Here is a 20453-nt window from a genome sequence, read left to right on the forward strand (position 1 = left end):
GAATCAGAGTGCATTCAGATATGCAGGTTATTGCATTAGTTTTCTTGGTCATAATCTTAGTGCTTCTTCCGGCTTCTAGTATTCCTTTTACACTGCATTACCTTTTGTATTATGAACCTTTTGTCAATATGCAGCCATTTGCACCGCATTTCACTCACATCAGTGGACATGGCAGGACACAACAGCAGATATTATTGGACATGTTGGCATCTTTTATTCCCCAGATTCTGGTCATGTAAAGTAATAAAGGCTTTCTGGGTGAAATGAAAAAAAAAAAAGTTTAAAATGACCTTTGTTAAAAAACCAGAAGTCTTTTTATTAGGAATTCTAAGGTACTGACATCCCAAAGGAACAGAAAAGACTCTTTATGTATGAGACAACAGCAGCATGGTTGCTAGTAGCGCAGAGATGGAAAGAAGAAAGAGTCCCCATCAGAGACGAATGGCAAACCAAGCTGTTAGACTACACCGAAACAGCAAAAATGACAGGAAAGCTCAAGAACCAAGAAGACAAAAACTTCAATAAAGAATGGGGGAAATTTATAATTTACTTGGGAGACCACTATAAGCAGATGAAAATGTTAGCAGGATTTTAATTTCACTTGTAATGTAACAAATACAGTGGTACCTCAGGTTAAGTACTTAATTCATTCCGGAGGTCTGTACTTAACCTGAAACTGTTCTTAACCTGAAGGACCACTTTAGCTAATGGGGCCTCCTGCTGCTGCCGCACCACCGGAGCACGATTTCTGTTCTCATCCTGAAGCAAAGTTCTTAACCTGAAGCACTATTTCTGGGTTAGCGGAGTCTGTAACCTGAAGCGTATGCAACCTGAAGCGTATGTAACCTGAGGAACCACTGTACTATGGACAATATGGACAAATATAAAATATAGATTATGGTATAATATGCAGTTGAAAATGTTGGCATTAGGACCCATGGAGGGGACGGGGGGGGAAGTCTCGAGATTCAGAGAAGTCTCTTTAAATGGATATGTATTTGGCTTTGCTAGAAATTTATATCTGTAAAATCAAATAAAAACATTTTAAAAGGAATGCTGCCCCAAATTCCATGGTTAATGAGGTTACAAACAGAATTTCTTACTGGAACCAATTAACATGACAACAAGCACTCAATTTCCACTGGATCCTGCTAGATCTCCAGACTTGGCTTTTAAGCCATGTGAAAAAGCACATAAAACATGGAAATTATCAGGTAAAGAAAATTCAGGAAAATGGAATAAAATGTTGTCTGAACAGAGCCTCAGGGCTCCCTTTCTCCTGTAATTAGTTAAGGGGGAAAAACCTGAGCTGCCTGTTAGGCTCATATCTAGTTAGAGAAAGAAAAATAAGTGCCTACTGAGAACAGAGAGCTACTGTATCATAATGACAAAGAACATTTGCACGGAACATAAACATTTTTAAAAGCGCAGAATGTTACATCCTATTACTTAATTTCGTTGACCTGTGACTTTGTTTAGCAGCAGCAGCACAATAACAGGGAAATGCAGAGTTTCAATTAATGAAATATTAAAACAAATGGTCCAATCAACAGCACAGTTGTTGCATTATTTAGAATAATATTTAATTCATCACAATTGCTCCTCTTTCCGAATTATGTTGATATTTTTATATGGTGCACTTCCTCGGGAAATTCACCTTCCTGCAAAAGGCTGCAGCAATGACGATGAGGTACCACTGCCTGAGTATGTTCGCACAATTGTCAAGGAGAAGTGGGAAACTTCAGCCTTGGCAGAAGGTGGGTGGGATGGAAGACCCTCTGCCAGCTTCAGTGACAGCTCAAAGCATCGGAGATGAAGGGAGATACGGGGGGAATCTCTGGCACCTCAAACAACAGAGTACATTTTGTCATGCAAGCTTCCACACAAAGTGATCCTCAGCTCCCAACTTTTGTTTGACACTCAGAGAGAATAAATTACATAAGGCATATGTGTTTGCCCAGACAGGCGCATCATGTGACCCATGAGAGCAGCAAAATAACCAGACTGTACAACGGTGGTGGGATAAAATCAGGCCAAATCTTTATCGACAGCAGCAGGCAGGGCAAAGCTTGGCATGGCATTGGGTCCCAGGATCAGTTCATCATTCAACAAGCCCCATGTTGATGGAATGGATCCGCTGGGTTTGGACCGCTCCAAATATGTATGATGGGAGTTGGCCAGTGTTGAACCTTGCCATGCTGCAAGCCAAGCAAGCAAGGTCTCACAGGGGACCAGGGTGCAGATTCCAACCAGGCAGATATCGAACCCACGCTTTGGTTTGCCATGGCCAGTCCTCTCTTCAGGCCCCTATACAGTGGTACCTTGGGTTAAGAACATAATTCATTCTGGAGGTCAGTCCTTCACCTGAAACTGTTCTTAACCTGAGGGACCACTTTAGCTAATGGGGCCTTCCGCTGCCGCTGTGCTGCTGCTGCACAATTTCTGTTCTCATCCTGAAGCAAAGCTCTTAACCTGAGGTACTATTTCTGGGTTAGCGGAGTCTGTAACCTGAAGCATCTGTAAGCTGAAGCTTCTGTAACCTGCGGTACCACTGTAATATGTTGATCCTGACCAATGCCAGTTCTGCCCTCATACAAACAATGTTCTTCTGCCTAACAGAGGAAAGCCATAATTTCATTAAGGGAAAGGGGGGGGGACAACCAAGTGCCAATCAGGGGGGGGGGGAGTTCCTTTCCAGCCCTGTCAACCAGTGACCCAAAATTGTTCAGTGAAGGCTCTAACTTGAGGCTGGGTGGGTGGGAAGCTCTCAAAGCAAAATGGTTGTGAGTTCGAAGGGAAGCAGCTTTTTATAGCCTTTCCCCTCCCCTCTTCAGCAAGGGCTCATGGGACAGTTTCCCCCCCCATGAGGCCATCATACAGAGAAGGTAGACCAACTGTCATTCTTGCCTCATGGTGTTGTTTCAGTTTCTCTCAGACAGTATGTTATGGCGTTACCATTTTCTTTATTATTCAAGCTTTGTCTGACATAGACATTAGCCCCTTGCTTCGCTGAAAGGAAAGAAATGCTGCAGAAGAATGGTGGAATATCCTACACTGGGTGTGTGAGGGGATATTCCCAGTCTGACAGGAGGACTGTTTTTTTAAAAAAAAAATCACCCCCACCCTCCACAAGAGTCATCCTAGATGAATCAACAGCCATATGTTGTGTGGGGAGGGCACAGATGCCTAACAGCATCCCTGCTTCCCCCCATACCCTCCAACATTTTTCTGATAAAAATATGTACATCCCATTCCATAATGATTTTTTTTTTAAAAAAAACAACCCCTTCCCTATACAGGATTACCTTCAGATTGCTCGGGGGGGGGGTGTGTGTGTCAGATAACTCTATACCCTCCAACATTTCTCCAATGAAAATAGGGACATTCTAAGGAAAAGCGAGACATTCCAGGATTAAATCAGAAACCGGGACTGCTTCTCTAAATCAGGACCATCCCTGGAAAATAGGAAGACTTGGAGGGTCTGTTTTCAGTCCTGACAGGAATGGCTCTGCCCTTGTGAACTGAGGAAGGGAACCCTCCTAATGAAAGGGGAGCATAATGGCATCACTGTCTTTGCTTATTTTGGTCCAAATCAGCCAGCAGTCATGCAGCAAGGAGTGAAGCCTGCAGTTAGTCACATGACAACCCAGAGCTATCTAATGTCTAATTGGAATATAGTCAAACTACAATGCCCACACTATACTTTTAGAGCACATTTCCACCCTTGAGAATTCTGGGTATAGTAGTTTATCCCTCACAGTGTTACAATTCCTAGCACCCATTAACCATAGAGGATGGGGGTCAGTGCACAGGAACCAGAGCAGCAGGAGCCATCAGCATAGCCAGAGGGGACTCTGTCTTCATGAACATGGTGGGCTCTGAGGCATAGGGAGCAGTGGGCAGAGAGCTCCAGGAGGCTGGGGTAGGCAAGAGCCCACAGCCCAGTTCCCTAGTTGGCCAGGTGGGACTTGCTAGCTCTGGGAGGAAGTGTGTGATTCCTCAGCTGTGGTCGGCTTGGAACAGGTGAGGGTCACCTGCCTCATCAAGCCCAGATGCTGCAATCAGCAGGCAAAGTATAAAAGGGCAGCACAGCTGAGGTCTGCTTAAGTGCCCAAGTTGAAGAATCTCAGCTCTGATACTCCATTATCTCTGTGGGACTGAGCTTTGCTTTGGACACCTGGATTGAGAGTGGAATGGAGACTTGACATACTGACCTGTTGCCAGGTAGGCCAGAGGTTCAGAGCAGCTGCTGAAAGACGCTCTTGTCCCATGGATTCTGTGTTTTCTTTATTGGTCACATGCTAGCGTGACAAAATGCAGAGAGCTTTTTTTTAATATAAAGATCTTGCAAGAGAGGGCTGCATATTCTTGCATGGCTGAGGATTGGACCAGGTGGTCCTCAGAGTCTTTTCCAACTCTACAATTCTGTGATTCTAAGTGAAAAAATAGCATCCAATAACATACTTCCTGCCTCTCATTTCTTCTTGTGCACATGAATTTTGCTCCGTAACAAAATATATCGTTGTGGGTTGCTGGTTGGGGGAGGCTGTAGGCTTGAGTCCTCTCTGATTCCTGGATCTAACAAGGCTCTGACTGCAGGAATAGCCAGACAAGTTTCTTTGGAATGGCTCCCAAAGTGTGGGCCACAAATGTAACAAAGGAAGTAGCTCTGTGCCACAGAACAGATGGATGGGACCCCCATCTCCCTGAACTGTCTGGTAGTTAGAAAGACAAAAGGCCAGAGTTTGGTGGGCTAGAAACTAGAAACTAGAAGCTGGAGGCTGTAGCCTGGGCAGCTGGGAGACAGAGCCATGACTGATTTCTGTTTTGAATCTGAGGCTGTGGCTATGGAAGAATCAAGACCCTCTTCAGGTGTTAATGCTGTGAGCGCCTCCATTGTAGGCTCAGGTTGTTTGTGTGTGTGTGTGTATATATATATACACAGTGGTACCTCGGGTTAAGTACTTAATTCGTTCTGGAGGTCCATACTTAACCTGAAACTGTTCTTAACCTGAAGCACCACTTTAGCTAATGGGGCCTCCTGCTGCTGCCGTGCCGCAGGAGCACAATTTCTGTTCTCATCCTGAAGCAAAGTTCTTAACCTGAAGCACTATTTCTGGGTTAGCGGAGTCTGTAACCTGAAGCGTATGTAACCCGAGGTACCACTCTGTGTGTGTGTGTGTGTGTGTGTGTGTGTGTGTATGTATGTAAATAAACCCTATATCCTGAAGACACTATAGTCTCTGCTGTCCCTCATTCCAAGACAGTATGGAATTTGATACTGCTCAGAGATGCAACTATATGTATACAGCTCTATTCTCATGCGCTCTAAACATCTCTGCAGCTAGAATGGAGTTATATTGTTTTTATTTTCCCTAGCTCCCTATTTCTGATGTTTTTGTTTTATTTTCATAACTCCTTTCAGGTTGATTTGTTCTATCATTTATCTTCTGACTATGCCAGAGGCAGAAAAGATGGAAAAGGAGTGAGTTTTGAGGGGGAAGCATTATGGAAATGTATATATAAAAAATTGAGCTTAAAAAGATACTAGTTGAAGATTTCTGGAGTAAAGCTTTAATTCTCTCCTCTAGGCTGTATTGTGTTGTGAGTTATGTACCATATTTCTAGCAATAGATTTCCCTCTGATGGAGGGGGGGGGGGAATGAACAAACAAATAACTTTACTAGTCCCTTGTACCATTCAAAAATAGTAAACTACTAAATATCTAAGGAATATTAAAACAAATATTTTATTGCAATGTTGTGCAAAGGGACACAGAAATAGCAAGGAAAACAGTAGGGTAGAATAAATTAAAATAAGTTAGAGGCCACTGAGGCACCGTTATGTTTTGTTTAATTTAAACAAAATATGAAATTGTTATGGAAAGATTCTGATGTGATGAGTACCATCTGCTGTTATTTTGTTATATAACAATTTGCATAAAATCTATTAAGTTTGTGTATTGCATGCTTCGGGAATTTAATAACCTAGAATTATGTGCGACATGCATTACATGCCAACAAATTGGAACAGTGTGGATGGTCCTAAGTCAAAACACATCCAGGAAAGAGCGTTGGGGGTTGCTATAACTGGAACTCTCCCTGCTCCAGAAGTGGTACCTTTATCGGAGACTGGAGAGACTGAGGACTCATCTAAACTTTGCATTTAAAGCAGTATCATAGAATTGTAGCGCTTGAAGGGATCTTGAGATTCATGTAGTCCAACCACTTTAAACAGTCATAGCTTCCCCCATAGAATTTTGGGAACTATAGCTTGAGAACTATAGTTTAAGGGTCCTGAGAGTGGTGGTGAGATTTCTTTTCCTGTCAGAGCTACAATTCCCCCAGTTTCTTGGGAAGAGGGACTGACTGTTAAACCAATGTTATGAGAATTCTAAGGTCTCAAATATCAATTAACACACATAAGTATATAAACCACGTGTCTGAAATAGTAGGCTACAGGAGAGCAATCCTGAAGCCATTTTGACTCTCCCAAATTGACCTCAAATATTTCTCTGCAAGGAGGGAGGAGGTGGGAAAGCCTCCCCATTGCCTTTTTTGCTTGCAGATCCTGTCTTAAGGGCGTATTTATCTATGAACAGGGTGAGCCTGTGACCTGGATTCAGGAACTAAAGTATTAACTATCACAAAAAGAATGGTCAGGCTGCCCATGTAATGCAGTCAGTGACCATTATCAGGTATCCTGGCAGACAGGATTTCTGTTGAAGACCGCCTTCTCTGCTGTAGACCGCCTCCTTTTGTGATGTATGTATGATTTTTAGAGGGGTAGTCTTGGGCTATAGGGTGGGCAATTTCAAAAGCCTATATAAGGACTTGTGCACCATTGTTCAGGGTTCTCCTCCCTCCAGCATGTGGTGAGTGGGGACCCTGTTGCAACAGTTTAATAAAGATCAGGCTTACTAGCCGCTTTGCTTCTCAGTATGCTCTAGCTGGCCTCTGTTATTTTTTCCTACCAATAGGGAACCCACTTAAGGACTCTATATGGGCTCTTGGATACCCCATAAGGGAAAAGGAACAGTTTTTTTCTTATAACACCAGTTTGGGAACTGTAGCTCTGTGTGGGGAATAGGGTTCTCCTAACAATCTTTGGCACCTTTAACAAACTAAAGTTTCCACGTTCTTTGAAGGAAGCCATGGCTGTTTAATATCCTCATTGGTGTGAAATTTCTTTTTGCCCCCTACCCTGGTCACATCCTCTGAAGTGAGGAGGGCAGTGACTGGAGAAAGGGCCTTTTCAGTTATTTTCAGGGGTTTTTATCAGCCGGAACTAGGCTTTCCTTTTGGGAATTACAGGGACAGAACTTCTCAAACTGTACAGAAACTTATTCATGTTTCTTGCCGCTACTACAGCGGCAAGAATGTTACTTGCTCCAAAATGGAAAGAAGTCCTAGCAAAGGAAGAATGGATGCAAAAACTTATGGAATATGCAGAAATGGTGAAAATTATTGAAAAAATATGAAATCAAGATAACGAACTTTTTATTAAAAAATGGGAATCGTTTCTTGAATATTTACAGATAAATTGTAATAATAATAATAATAATAATAATAATAATAATAATAATAATAATTTATATCCCACCCTCCCCAGCCGAAGCCGGGCTCAGGGCGGCTAACAACAATCAAAATAGTCCAACATTCTAAAACATTCATTATAAAATTAATTAAATCAAATTAAAATCAAATTAATGGCAACCATCAAGCAAAATTTTGTGCAGATTGCCAGAGGAGGGGGTCAGGATGCGCCCTGACAAAAGGCCTGGTGGAAAAGCTCTGTCTTGCAGATAAGAACATGGCAGGATTATTGTAATAACCTGCAGTTTCATAAGAGTATATATTTAAAGTAGATGAATAAATGACTAAGTTAAGTTAATTTGGATATGCAGAAGATATTAAAAATAAATTTAAGGAACCGCATAAAGAGGGGAAAAGATGTCAAGTTTTGAAATGGTAAATTAACTGTAAAATTATTGAAATGGATAAACCTGATATATATAAACATATGATCAGCCAGAACTCATCAGAACTCAATTCTGGCACATCTTAGGTATGCACCATTGTCAGAGCACCTGTTTTTGTAGAAAAATAGCACTGATTATGTTAACTAATTTATAAGTGCCTTTGTATACATCTCTGTAGTTGTGGTGCGCTGCATGTGGAATGTCCTCCTCAAAGAGGCTCACCTGGTGCTCTATTCAAAGTCTTTGTTTCACCAGGCGAAAACCTTTCCCTGTTGTTGTTGTTTTTTAAATAAATAAAAATAACCTGACCTTTCAACATAATACTTAAGCTGGTTTGAAAACAACTGGTTCTACTCCTTTTTAATTACCTGGGCTTTTTCTTCTTCTTGCTAAACTATGTCAATATACAATATTATTATTATTTTAATTGATACAGCAAGAAAAAATAAAAAAACCCACAAATACCAAATTACACACTGGAATAACCATAGACACATAATTTTCTTAACAAACAATAAAAAAAAATTGGTCTTAACACTAAAGACCCAACCTCCTGTCTGTTCCATATTTCGATTTCATATTACTTATTGCCAATACACTTTTATGATAATTAAACTTTTTCTAAATATATCTAATTTCTTATATCTACCTTGCAACTATTACTGAAGTTCCTCAAATGCTGCAACAGAATTTAAACTGCTTTATTTATTTTTTAAATATTATTTGAAATCTCCCATTTTGAGACAAATACCTGTTTTGATTTATTCTTTATTTTTTTTCCTGATAGACCGGCATGTTCTGTCAGCCTTTGGATCCAATCTTGTATAGAGGGGATTTCATTACTCTTCCATTTTGCCATGATCAGAACTCTGGCATATTAAAAGGTACCCTTCCTCTTTTGCGGAATATCCAGATCTGTTATTATACATTACAATATACATTATTTTAAATTAGTATTAGTTTTACTCATCAACCACTTTGGGACCTTTGTTAAAAAGGGGACATCCTAAAACATCAGAAAGAAAGGAAGAAAGGAAGCTTTGTCCTCCCTTCCAACCTTTCTGCTTTTTTCCAATGTCGAGCCCCTATGTAAAGTTGAAGAGGAAGCAATCTCTGTCCTACGCTTTCTCAAACCTGAGAGGTGAAGTATCCTGTGATTCTAAGCACGTTCACTCAGAAGCAAGTCACACCGAGCTCAATGTTACTTTCTCCCCACTAAGTGCGCTGAAAACTGTAATCCTAAGAACATTTTCTAGGGAGGGTTTCCTATTAGACCCAGTAGGACTTACTTTTTGGTAAATATAGATAAGTGGTTGGCGTGTTGTTTTAGTTCCATATACTTGGCGGAGAGAAAGGGAGAAAACATCTGATAGGCTCCCCTATTCATCCTTTCTTTTCGTTTGTTTATAACGTGCAAATGCTACTTTTGTCATATTGGATTTTGTGCAGTGTGCAGACACGAAACAAGCAAAACCCTAAAACATAGTAGTTGAATTATAATAATAATAATTTATTATTATTTATTCCCCACCCATCTGACTGGGTTTCCCCAGCCACTCTGGGCGGCTTCCAACAAAAGATTAAAAGTACATTAAAACATCAGTCATTAAAAGCTTCCCTAAACAGGGCTGCTTTCAGATGACTTCTAAACATCAGACAGTTGTTTATTTCTTTGACATCTGATGGGAGGGCATTCCACAGGGCAGGCACCACTATTGAGAAGGTCCTCTGCCTGGTTCACTGTAACCTCACTTCTCACAGTGAGGGAACCACCAGAAGCCCCTTGGAGCTGGACCTCAGTGTCTGGGCTGGATGATGGGGGTGGAGACGCTCCTTCAGGTATACTGGGCCAAGGCCGTTAAGGGCTTTAAAAGTCAGCACCAACACTTTGAATTGTGATTGAAAATGTACTGGGAGCCAATGTAGGTCTGTCAAGACCGGTGTTATGTGGTCTTGGCAGCTGTAAAAAACAGTAGATAACATCTTCGAAAAGGCAGAGAACTCTTTGATCTGAAAAGTGTTTTTGTCCGGTACACAAGGGATGACATTTCTAATTCTATTAGAGTTTAATTGCTTTTTTAAAAGACCATACTTTATGTTTTTAGCCTTTTGGATTTTATTCATGGCGTTTTAATTTGTGCAAGGCGCATGGAGTCTGGGGAAGTTGGTGCCAGGCAAATCCATTTGGAGAGGGCATCCCATAACAGGGTCAACACTGCCATTTAAAAAGTCCTCTGGCTTGTTCAAGTCTACCTCACCTCTAATGGGAGAGGTGCTTGGAGAAGGGCGTCAGCAGATGTTATTATAATATGAGAAGTATACACTTCACACATCTAGTCACCTACTCTGTCTTCTAGACCAATGGCCTGGACAAAGGAAAATGGCCTATAGATAAGTTGATATTTTAAAATTTGTGAGAGCTGCCTGGGGTATTGTTTAGGGGGCGTTGTTGTTGTTGCTGCTGCTAATTTTTTGTATCTTAAGATTTATGTGGAAAGTTTCTGATTTTGTTGTATACTTTTTGATGTTCATTTATTGTTTAACTACTTTTGTAAGCTGCCTTGAGCGTGGCTACAACTTTGGAAAGTTCAGTTTTCCACATTTCCTCACCATTTTGTGACTTGTTTGTTTCTTTTTTTAAAAGGTCCTTATGTAATTCCATCAGGATTTCAGAGTGAATTTCTCCTAACAGAGAAACGTTGAGATGCAATGCTGCCTACCATAAACATTTTTGCAGTGCAGGCTCCCCCATTGTAATGCATTTCTGCATACTGTTTTTGCGAATATATGCCTGTTATGCACACTTTACCTCAGGTTGTACAGAAAGAAGAAGAACCACACTGCAAAATTTGGGAAAGGTGCAGATTTTGCTGGGTGGCATTGCTTTGTGTAGGTTTTTCAGAAAGTGCTAAGTAGGCTTACCTTTAAATGTGATCTGAATCAGATTTTTCCCCCACCCCATCCCTTCTACAGGGAAAGAGACCGACCAAAAGAAGAATATTTCACTATACAACGTTGTACACATCTATCAATGTGTTTAATGTAGTTGTTTACAGCTAGCCTTTTCTGACTAAAATGGTTACATGATGTCTCATCCTGGCTTGGCAGTCTTACAGACAGGCAATTTTGTTTCAGGCTACATGTGAGCATTCCTCAGGAGCATATCTATTTGTGGTTGTTATGAGGAAAAGTAACTGAAACACATGTTTTGGAACTGCACTTCTCTCCCACCTTCAATTTAAACAAATACATTCAAGAACAGACCTTGGATTGATACAAATGACATTGCTCCTCCCCTCCCCTACTGCGTTTTGACTACATATCATTATTTCTTAGGCGCACATATATTTCTGGTTGTCATGAAGAAATGCAATCGCAATAAACATTCTACAATGCACTGTATTGTTGAAATTTAAATATTTTTTTCATCTATACATCTCTGATCCAGTGAATACTGTAGTTTTAAAAGTGTAAAATAAAGCTGGATTGAGGGAGCAATTCTTCTTTTTTTAAAATGGATCTATTGCAATTAGCTTCCTTAATATATTAGTAATTAGTTTATTCTAATGGCCGAGAGACTCCATTCCACAGTTCCGTATTTGGAGTACAGTAGAGTATAAAATGATATTAGATTTACTAGGGTTTTTTTAATGACTGGACAATAGCCACATTACTGTTCATCAAAAAAACACACCAAACCCCACCCCCAGAAAGCACAGCTTACTGAAACATAGTTATGGGGAAAGAGCTCTTCATGGGGAAAGATGTCACTTCATCCCCACAGTAATTCCAACAAGTGTGAATTTATAATTAATTGCAAAGAATTTGAGAAGTGAATATTTCAGTTTAAATTAGATGGATCAGGGATGTCAAACTTGTGGCCTTTGGGGCTCTGCAATCTGGCTCTCTTGGGTGATTTTGTTAATTAAGCACATATTTTCTTAAGGGGGAAAGAAGTGTTTTGCTTGCAGTCGCGGCCTGACTGTGCAAGAGAAGTGTTTTCATCACCCGCTTGCCACAGGGAAGCTATAGGGAAGCTGCTTCGCTTTACTTTCCCCGAAGGCTCAGGGGACAGTGTGATGATGTGAGCTACGAGTCCATCGAGCAACTGCCATCCCTGCCCTTGTACAGATGTTCAGCAGCTTCCAAGGAAACCAGCCTGTTGCATAAAAAGGAGAAGCAAGATGAGCATAGGCAAACAAGGTGATCTCAGTTCAGGTTTTTCTGCTGGCCACAGTGAAAGCCACTTCTTCCCTAAGGAGTAGGTGAGGTTGTGGGCTCCACGCGTGCGGTGGGTGGAGGCTAGCCCTGAGTGATTGGGGGGATTCCCGGCCGTGTCACCCCATGGCCGGCCAATCGGCTGGTTCAGGGGGCGTGGCCTGCCCTATATAGGCAGAATGCTGCTGGGGATTTCCCTCTTTGCCGTCCACTAGCTGTTCCTGTTTTTCCCACCATCCTGCCCTATAAGGTTTTCGTTCTTTGACCTTGCTATGGACCTTGGTTGGTTGCTGTTGAGGGGCCTGGTAGGATTTTTTCCACTTGGCAAATTGGCACCAGCCACTTGGTTTTCGCCTACCTCGAAGCAAATCGTCACAACTTTCTGGGTATTGGCGGTTAGGCATTGGTATAGTTCTGTAGATGGAAGAGGGGATGTAGCGCCATCACCTGCCCCACATATTGAAGGGTAACCCGATAAAGGATTCCAGGCACGTGGCCCTTTCCGAAGCCTAGGGAGGTTAGGCACTAAGGCACGCCCCCTATCGGTGACCCCGGGAGAGTTCCCAGTTGAAGTGCACCAGCAGGACTCCCCCTATTGGTGGTTAACCTATCCTGGACTTCAGGCAGATGGGCTGAAGTCAGATATAGTCAGTTAGGAACAATGCCTAAGCCAATACCGCTCATCACCTGTAACCAATAAAGCTGTGGCCTTTTTTAACCCATTATTTCCATTGGGGGGGGGCGGGAACTCGCCATGCAAAACACGATGCTGGAACCGAGGGACATTTGGCGTGATCTCACAGGGATCCACCCCCATTGTTCAGCCCGGACACTGAGGTCCAGCTCTGAGGGCCTTCTCGCAGTTCCCTCACTGCGAGAAGTGAGATTACAGGGAACCAGGCAGAGGCCCTTCTCGGTAGTGGCGCCCGCCCTGTGGAACGCCCTCCCACCAGATGTCAAAGAAATAAACAACTATCTGACTTTTAGAAGACATCTGAAGGCGACCCTGTTTAGGGAAGTTTTTAATGTTTGATGTTTTATCATGTTTTTAATATTCTGTTGGGAGCCACCCAGAGTAGCTGGGTAAACCCAGCCAGATGGGCGGGGTATAAATAATAAAGCACAGTGATACCTTGGGTTACAGACGCTTCAGGTTACAGACACTTCAGGTTACAGACTGTTCTGGGAGATGGAGGGTCTGGAATGCTTTCAGCTGGGTGTTGTTCTGGCTCTCCCATGATTTCCCAACTTTCCCCCTCATCTGCCTCTGAGCTGCTCAAACCCCTGTTGTAAATCTATACTGTCTTCCTCTTCCTCCTCCCTGGAAGTGTCACCATTCCTCCTCTGCCCAGTCCTTAACAATTAGTTTTCTTTAACAGTGGAAGCAGGTTTTCAGTTTATACACAAGCTCTTCTTCAGACTTTGATTATGAGAGCAAAAAAAATAAACAGTCTAACTAGAAACAACTGGGTAGTCAGGCTGATGGTTACTTGGTTGCAGAAGTTTACTGGCCATTGTTGTTGGCATGGAAATAGTCTAGGCTGAATGCAGACATGGCATTCTGATGTCATGTGTGATGTCACAAAGAGGATATGCTTTGTTGTTGTTGTTTAGTCGTTTAGTCGTGTCCGACTCTTTGTGACCCCATGGACCAGAGCATGCCAGGCACTCCTGTCTTCCACTGTCTCCTGCAGTTTGGTCAAACTCATGTTTGTGGCTTCGAGAACACTATCCAACCATCTCGTCCTCTGTCGTCCCCTTCTCCTTGTGCCCTCCTTCTTTCCCAACATCAGGGTCTTTTCCAGGGAGTCTTCTCTTCTCATGAGGTGGCCAAAGTATTGGAGCCTCAGCTTCAGGATCTGTCCTTCCAGTGAGCACTCAGGGCTGATTTCCTTAAGAATGGATAGATTTGATCTTCTTGCAGTCCATGGGACTCTCAAGAGTCTCCTCCAGCACCATAATTCAAAAGAATCAATTGGATATGCTTTAAGTCTTGGTAAAGCCAGAAACAGTTAACAGTCAGACTGCATCTCAGCCCTGTCAAGATGGATCTCCATAACAGGTGATGAATATTTTTATTTGGGGGATATATTAACTTTTACTATTGGGGAAAAGTTTTAGATTGGTTTGCCAGTTTGTACCCCATCAAGTTGAGGCCAATAAATATACATTCACAACCCTGTACCCATCAAGTAATCAACCTTGTGTGACTTTGGGACTGATTCATGCAACCACATTTCCTTTCTGCACTCTATAGCAGCCTTTTCTCTGTATTTGAAAAAAATAACCAAGAAGGAGAAGATAAGTAACCAGGAATAAGATCTAGATAAGTATGGTAAGGATCTAAGCTTTACAAGTGAGGGGGCTAGGACGATGGCTTTGTGCTCCAGCATGTCCTGCTGGGGATACTGGACCCGCAGATCCTCGACTCAATAATGCCTCCTGTTTAGTATACCTCCCATTTCCTCTCCCTATCTTCCCCACCTATCTTGACTCCATGCTAGACTGCCATTCCCAAATGCCAGTCCCAGTAGTGTGGACTAGTTGAAAAATGTGAGACCCAAACAAGGATTTCACATTTATTGTTGCAAGGAGAGGGGGCAAATGTCTTTTTCCCCTCTTGCGCAAATCTTCTTTCTGATGCAATAAACATCTGAATGGGGCCATCACAGGTCTGTTGCTGAATATAAGAAGAACAGGCTCTAATTCCCACATATAAGTCTCCCTATGCTCTTTAGGTAGAATGAAGGCTTATTAAATGCATACTTGACATGCAGCGATAATGGGAGGCCCCATTAGCTAAAGTGGTACCTCAAGTTAAGAACAGTTTCAGGTTAAGAACTGTCCTCCAGAACGAATTAAGTTCTTAACCCGAGGTACCACTGTATTAGTATTAGTATTAGTATTAGTATTAGTATTAGTACCCCACCCATCTGACTGGGTTGCCCCAGCCACTCTGGGCAGTTTCTGACATACCGTACTTTTCTCTGTATAAAACTAGGTTTTTTCCTTTAAAAATTAAGCTAAAAAGGGGGGGGGCGTCTTATACATGGATAGTGCATAGTGCAAATTTCTTAAATTTGAGTCTCCCAAAATAGGGGACGTCTTATACATGGAGCATCTTATATACAGAAAAATACGTTATATAAAAACATAATAAAACATTAAATGAGAAATGCTTCAAACCATAGAACCACCTCTTTTGCCAGGCTTGAATGCACTCCTCTGCCTGGTTATACGGCATATTCTTTTCCTCTGCAGCAGCCTGTTTTCTGCTGGTTTTAAAAAGCCAAGGGAGCGTTTGTTCTTTTTGGGTAAAGGGATTTGCAAAACATCTCCAGTTGGCAAGATGGTATCAACAGTTCAGAATATGCCTAAGCACTTGCGGGGTTTTGTGGGGGAATGGCAGGCTGTGCACTGCGTGGTGCTTTTGCACACATTTGCAGGCGCTCATATGGGTGCACACTAAGACAAGATGCATCCAACCCACTGAGATTTAACACTGAGAGTCCCCAGAGAAGCAAGTCAGCTGGATTCTGGATCAGAACGCTACCAACTAACATGAAACATTGAAAGCCACCTTTCGAAGAAAAAGGGGGCAGGGAGATCAAGATTTTGCCAGGGATAGTCCCTGGTCAACAGGGATGGTCCCTGGTCAACAGGGATGGTTGGAACACATGCAACAGTTCAGTTTGAAAGACAGATACAGTATATTGATGCTGAGCCAGTAACTGCACATGTTGCCAAAATGCATGTGAGCAGAATCCAATGTGAGGGAATTAAAGAGAGCAGGCAGCTGCCTGGTGGGGCACACCAGAAGAAACACCGCCTTACCTGGAAATGCCAAGGATTCAGCCTGAGACCTTCTGCAAGCAGAGCGGATGCTCTCCCACTGACTCACAGCCCCTTCCCATCATGCCAGCAGCAGCTCTGGTGCTGCTTCTCACAAGGCCAGCTCCTGATGCAAACTGGGGCTTCGCTCCAGACATGGCAGGGGATGTGGGGCTGCACTGTCAAGGGCTGTCAGCACGATCAGGCCATGCGCAGGTCAGAGGGAAGACGCAAGACTGAAATGCAGTTAAGTTCCTTCTTTAGAGGGTGTTGCACTTTTGGATCCTCATGCTGTTCTGCCAACCCAACACCACTTTGTGAGGCTGGAACGAGTGGTATCAAAGGGCTCATGGCTGTTGTGTCCTTCTCACTAGTAAGTTTAAAAAATGATTGCTAACCCGGGTTATTAAAGCACAACAGTACTTTTTCAGGAGGTGGGGGAAGTGGCTGGTGGAGCTTCCTGTGGGCCCCGACCCTTTTGCACCTTGCCCCGGGCGCGGCAACTGATGCTACACCACTGCCTACAAGTAACCTTCACAGGAGAGGCCGAACTCATACACTGCAACCAGGCTGTGAATTTCAGCATATGGAGAACATAAAGACTTTGTAGGTGAGTGTAAAATGTGAAAGCTTTGCACCAAAATCCAAGTAGACTCAGTACCCTTTCACAAAAATAATTGATTGCTCAATTATCTGGTGTACACTTGGTATGCAATAGCAAACAAGGAAGCTGAACTGCTGATTAATTGTGCGGCATTGTCTCAATTGTGCAGCTGCCAATTGTGGCCAAGAAAAGCAACCTGATGCCTCATGGATTATACAGAATGAAAGGTCAGCCCTTAACACAAACAGCAGGAGGCAAATGAGCAGCCAGTCACAAGCTTGTAGGTGGGCTGGAAATTCTTCTGATTTGTTGGGGTAACAGGTAAATTTTTCTTTAGGCCTTATGCATTCCATATTTCCCATACGGCATCATCTTCCCCTCCAAGAAAGATCACTGCGCTGGCAGTTTGCCAATTCATTTAGAAGTCACCAATTCAAAGCTGGATTTCCTTCACATATTCCTCTAGCAGAGGCCATATATAATGTTAATCAAAGAACAAGTGGGAAATGCAACAAAGAATATGGTGTGCTGCTGTTCACTATCAGCCAGGCCCACCCCTGTAACAGTCCATTCCATTCCAGGGATGTGGGTGGCACTGTGGTCTAAACCACTGAGCCTCTTGGGCTTGCCGATCGGAAGGTTGATGACTCGAATCCCCATGACGGGGTGAGCTCCAGTTGCTCTGTCCCAGCTCCTGCCAACCTAGCAGTTCAAAAGCACACCACTGCATGTACATAAACAGATACTGCTGTGGCTGGAAGGTAAACGGCATTTCTGTGCGCTCTTGTTTCTGTCACGATGTTCTGTTGCACTAGAAGTGGTTTAGTCCTGCTGACCACATGACCTGGAAAGCTGTCTGTGGACAAACACCAGCTCACTTGGCCTAAAAGCGAGATGAGCACTGCAACCCCATAGTCACCTTTGACTGGACTTAACTGTCATGGGGTCTTTTACCTTTACCTATTCCATTCCCCCCCTCGTTCATGATGACCCATCACTCTGCACGGCACCACCACCAAACGACCCATCAGCATTCTGTGTCTATAAATTGTGCTCAATTCTTAGTGGGTTTTTGAGGGGTTCACTGCATTTTGGGTTACCCCTTGAACATTCTTTCATATTTCCACAAACCTTGGGGTTTCTGAGTCTGTCTATACTAGTGCTGTGACAAAAAAACAAACAAAAACCTCCCACATTTGTTTCTTTGACCATTATTCATCAGTAAATGAGGCAATTTGCACTCAAAAATGATCAAGGTGTGTGTGGGAAATGGTGAACTTCTCATTGGTGGGGTGCTTACCTAACTTTTGTGGTGTTCTGAGTTTGTACCTCAATATGTGGTTTATTGTTTCCCCTCTACCCAAACAAAAGTTTGCTACTGGTGAAGCAGGTGCATTGCTGTCCGCAGCGCTAAGGTTAAGTCAGGTAAAGCAGAAATGCTGCCCCTTCCTGAAAATTTTGGAGAACCCTTTTCCTCCCCACTTTATTTTTTTTTTTGGGGGGAGTTTTTATTTCACCCTGCTCTAGCCTACTCAATGCATTGTCACAAAAGACATTTCCACCACAGCTCTAATTTTACCTGCTTTATCTGGCTTTCGAAAGCCATCGTTGTTTGCTATTGATTTGTCTCTTTTTCGTGTTTGCTTTAAGGTGCCCTGAAGTTTTTTGTTTGTTTGTTTTTTAAGGTGGGGTATAAAGAGTTGAAATAAATAAATAAATATCTACTGCACTACTCCAGCCTTCTCTCTCTCTCCCTCCCTCCTTTCTGTGCATGTGTGTGGGGGCACATATGCACACACACCTTATCCTGCAGTTTGAGCTATGTTATTACCAATGCAGTTAAAAACTGCTAATCCAGGCATGAATTGTTCTAAGGAGTGCTTTTCTTCAAAACTATATATCATCCGACTTGAACTATCCATTGTCATCCTCCTTAGACATGAGATGCTACAGGCTTACTATGTCAGAGAGGCAATTTCTGCCTAACACAGTATCGCACTCCCGTCACCAAGAAAGACGGCTATAGAAATCCTTTGTGCACTCTTTGTGCCTTCGTGTCTTTTCACCAGCACCTGGAGAAGTACTTTTGCGATACAATTGACTGTTAAACATAGGGCCTTGTTTTGCAATTGGGAAAACTTGAAAATGAACAGCAGACAGATTTGAAAGAATGAAAGTGCCTGCACAGAAGAAAAGAAGGAAGATACTAACCTGGGGAACATAACAAGGGTCAAGGGTCAGCAAATTATGCCCAGAGATGTAGCTACTCACCTACAGGAATATATTAAAAGTGCCTCTGAACACATGCAGAGTCGTCTTTTTGCCAAACAGGCTTCACCTGCCCCTTCCGTTCCCACACAAAGAAGGGCTTAAGGGGCAGGTGTTGTTTCTTCCCCCTAATTCTGAATCCCTGAACTTTTTGTCAGAAATTGAGTACAGTAGTACCTCAGGTTACAAACGCTTTGGGTTACAAACACTTCGGGTTACAAACTCCGCTAACCTGGAAGTAGTACCTCGGGTTGAGAACTTTGCCCCAGGATGAGAACATAAATCACGCGCTGGTGGCAGGAGGCCCCATTAGTGAAAGCGCGCCTCAGGTTAAGAACAGTTTTGGGTTCGTAACCAGAGGTACCACTGTAATTCTTCCACTTCCCTTGCAAGTATTCAAAACTAGAGAGCACTGGACTCCCCCACAAAAAACCCCCGGTCCTAATTCTTCCCCCACCTCACCAGCTCTGATCCAGCTGCTCTTTGCAGTTCACAGACATTTCCCATGACTCTCTGGCTCTCTTGCTGCAGGCAGAGTCTTCGTTCTGTGCCAGAGCACATTGTAGTTGAAATATGTTTGCCTTCTAGGTTAAATACAAATTAAATGCTTTTATAACAGCTAGTCCCCTAGAGATGCATGGAAAGGGAGAGTTGAACAAGGACGAGGCAGAGAAGGGACATCAGGACAGGACAGAGTGGAACCCATCAATAGTAGTGGCAGTGAGAGGACCAACCCAGAGATTTGGGTGCTTGCCAGGAGACTTGAAATCAGGGACTAAGGCTTAGAATTTCTGGGTGAAAGGCCGATAGCTGGAAACCTAATAATTCATTGTAATTTCTATCCTGTTCTTCCTTTCGAAGGAGACCAGATTGGCATACAATAAAAAATAGTAACAGAAAAAGAGAGGGGGGGGGGACTATAATATACAGTAGAAATAGGGAATGTAGCAGCCAAAATATCTAGGACTCAAAAGGCTGATTAAAAATAAAAAGTTGTAACTGTCCTCCTAAAGCTAAGCAATGAAAGCCACCCCAAAAGGGCACAATGTCACCTTACAAATACCTTAGGGACAGGGAGAAGAGCCTCTGTGGAAGATATCGATTATCACGAAGAACTGGGCGGTATATAAATTCAATTAATAATAAAAAATAATAAAAATAAATAATAATTTTGGGTTTTATAGGCCAAAACCAGCACCTGGAGAATTGCATCTGGGAACAAATAGATAGCCAATGTAGTCAGTATAAAACAGGGAGGGTTTGCAATGTGAGCCCTACATTTTACCCCTGCAAGTTCTTGGATTTAAAGGGATCTTGCCCAGCATTGTAAAATAATTTCTTACAAGACATCAGCAAAAAGTTCCACCCAACTTCCATGGGAGATGTGCTTCCTAGCGTGCAATTCTGGGTGAGGGGTGCTTTATTCTCCAACACTATTCTCTCTCATTGAAAAATCTGCAGTCACCTTATATCTAGTTAATCCTATGCATATGTTGATTCCATGTAACATTTCAATATTGTGGAACTATGGCTTATATTTCATTGCTAATT

At 42.7% G+C, this 20453-nt stretch overlaps 1 protein-coding gene and 2 long non-coding RNA genes across 6 annotated transcripts in view; 1 reads left to right on the top strand and 2 right to left on the bottom strand.

Moving 5' to 3' along the window:
- The window catches only part of LOC308593934, a 373867-nt gene extending 355107 nt beyond the window's left edge, over positions 1 to 18760 (top strand). The window contains exons 1-3 of one of the 4 annotated variants that reach the window (XR_014011093.1): positions 14193 to 14261; positions 16804 to 16955; positions 18572 to 18760. This is a non-coding gene — a long non-coding RNA (uncharacterized lncRNA). Of the gene's footprint in view, positions 1 to 14192; positions 14262 to 16380; positions 16404 to 16529; positions 16641 to 16803; positions 16956 to 18571 lie in introns of those variants that run through there. The other 3 variants (XR_014011094.1, XR_014011095.1, XR_014011092.1) reach the window with 3 other exon arrangements.
- The window catches only part of LOC308593732 (cadherin-10), a 419208-nt gene that overhangs the window by 245602 nt on the left and 153153 nt on the right, over positions 1 to 20453 (bottom strand). The gene's annotated exons all lie outside the window — the stretch shown is intronic.
- LOC308593993 lies at positions 1559 to 13718 on the bottom strand. Its single transcript, XR_014011197.1, has 2 exons — positions 13560 to 13718; positions 1559 to 1844 (listed from the first exon to the last, which is right to left on the bottom strand). It is a non-coding gene; the product is annotated as an uncharacterized lncRNA (long non-coding RNA).

Source organism: Podarcis bocagei (assembly GCF_964188305.1).
Source record: "Podarcis bocagei genome assembly, chromosome: 8".
NCBI classification, from domain to species: domain Eukaryota; kingdom Metazoa; phylum Chordata; class Lepidosauria; order Squamata; family Lacertidae; genus Podarcis; species Podarcis bocagei.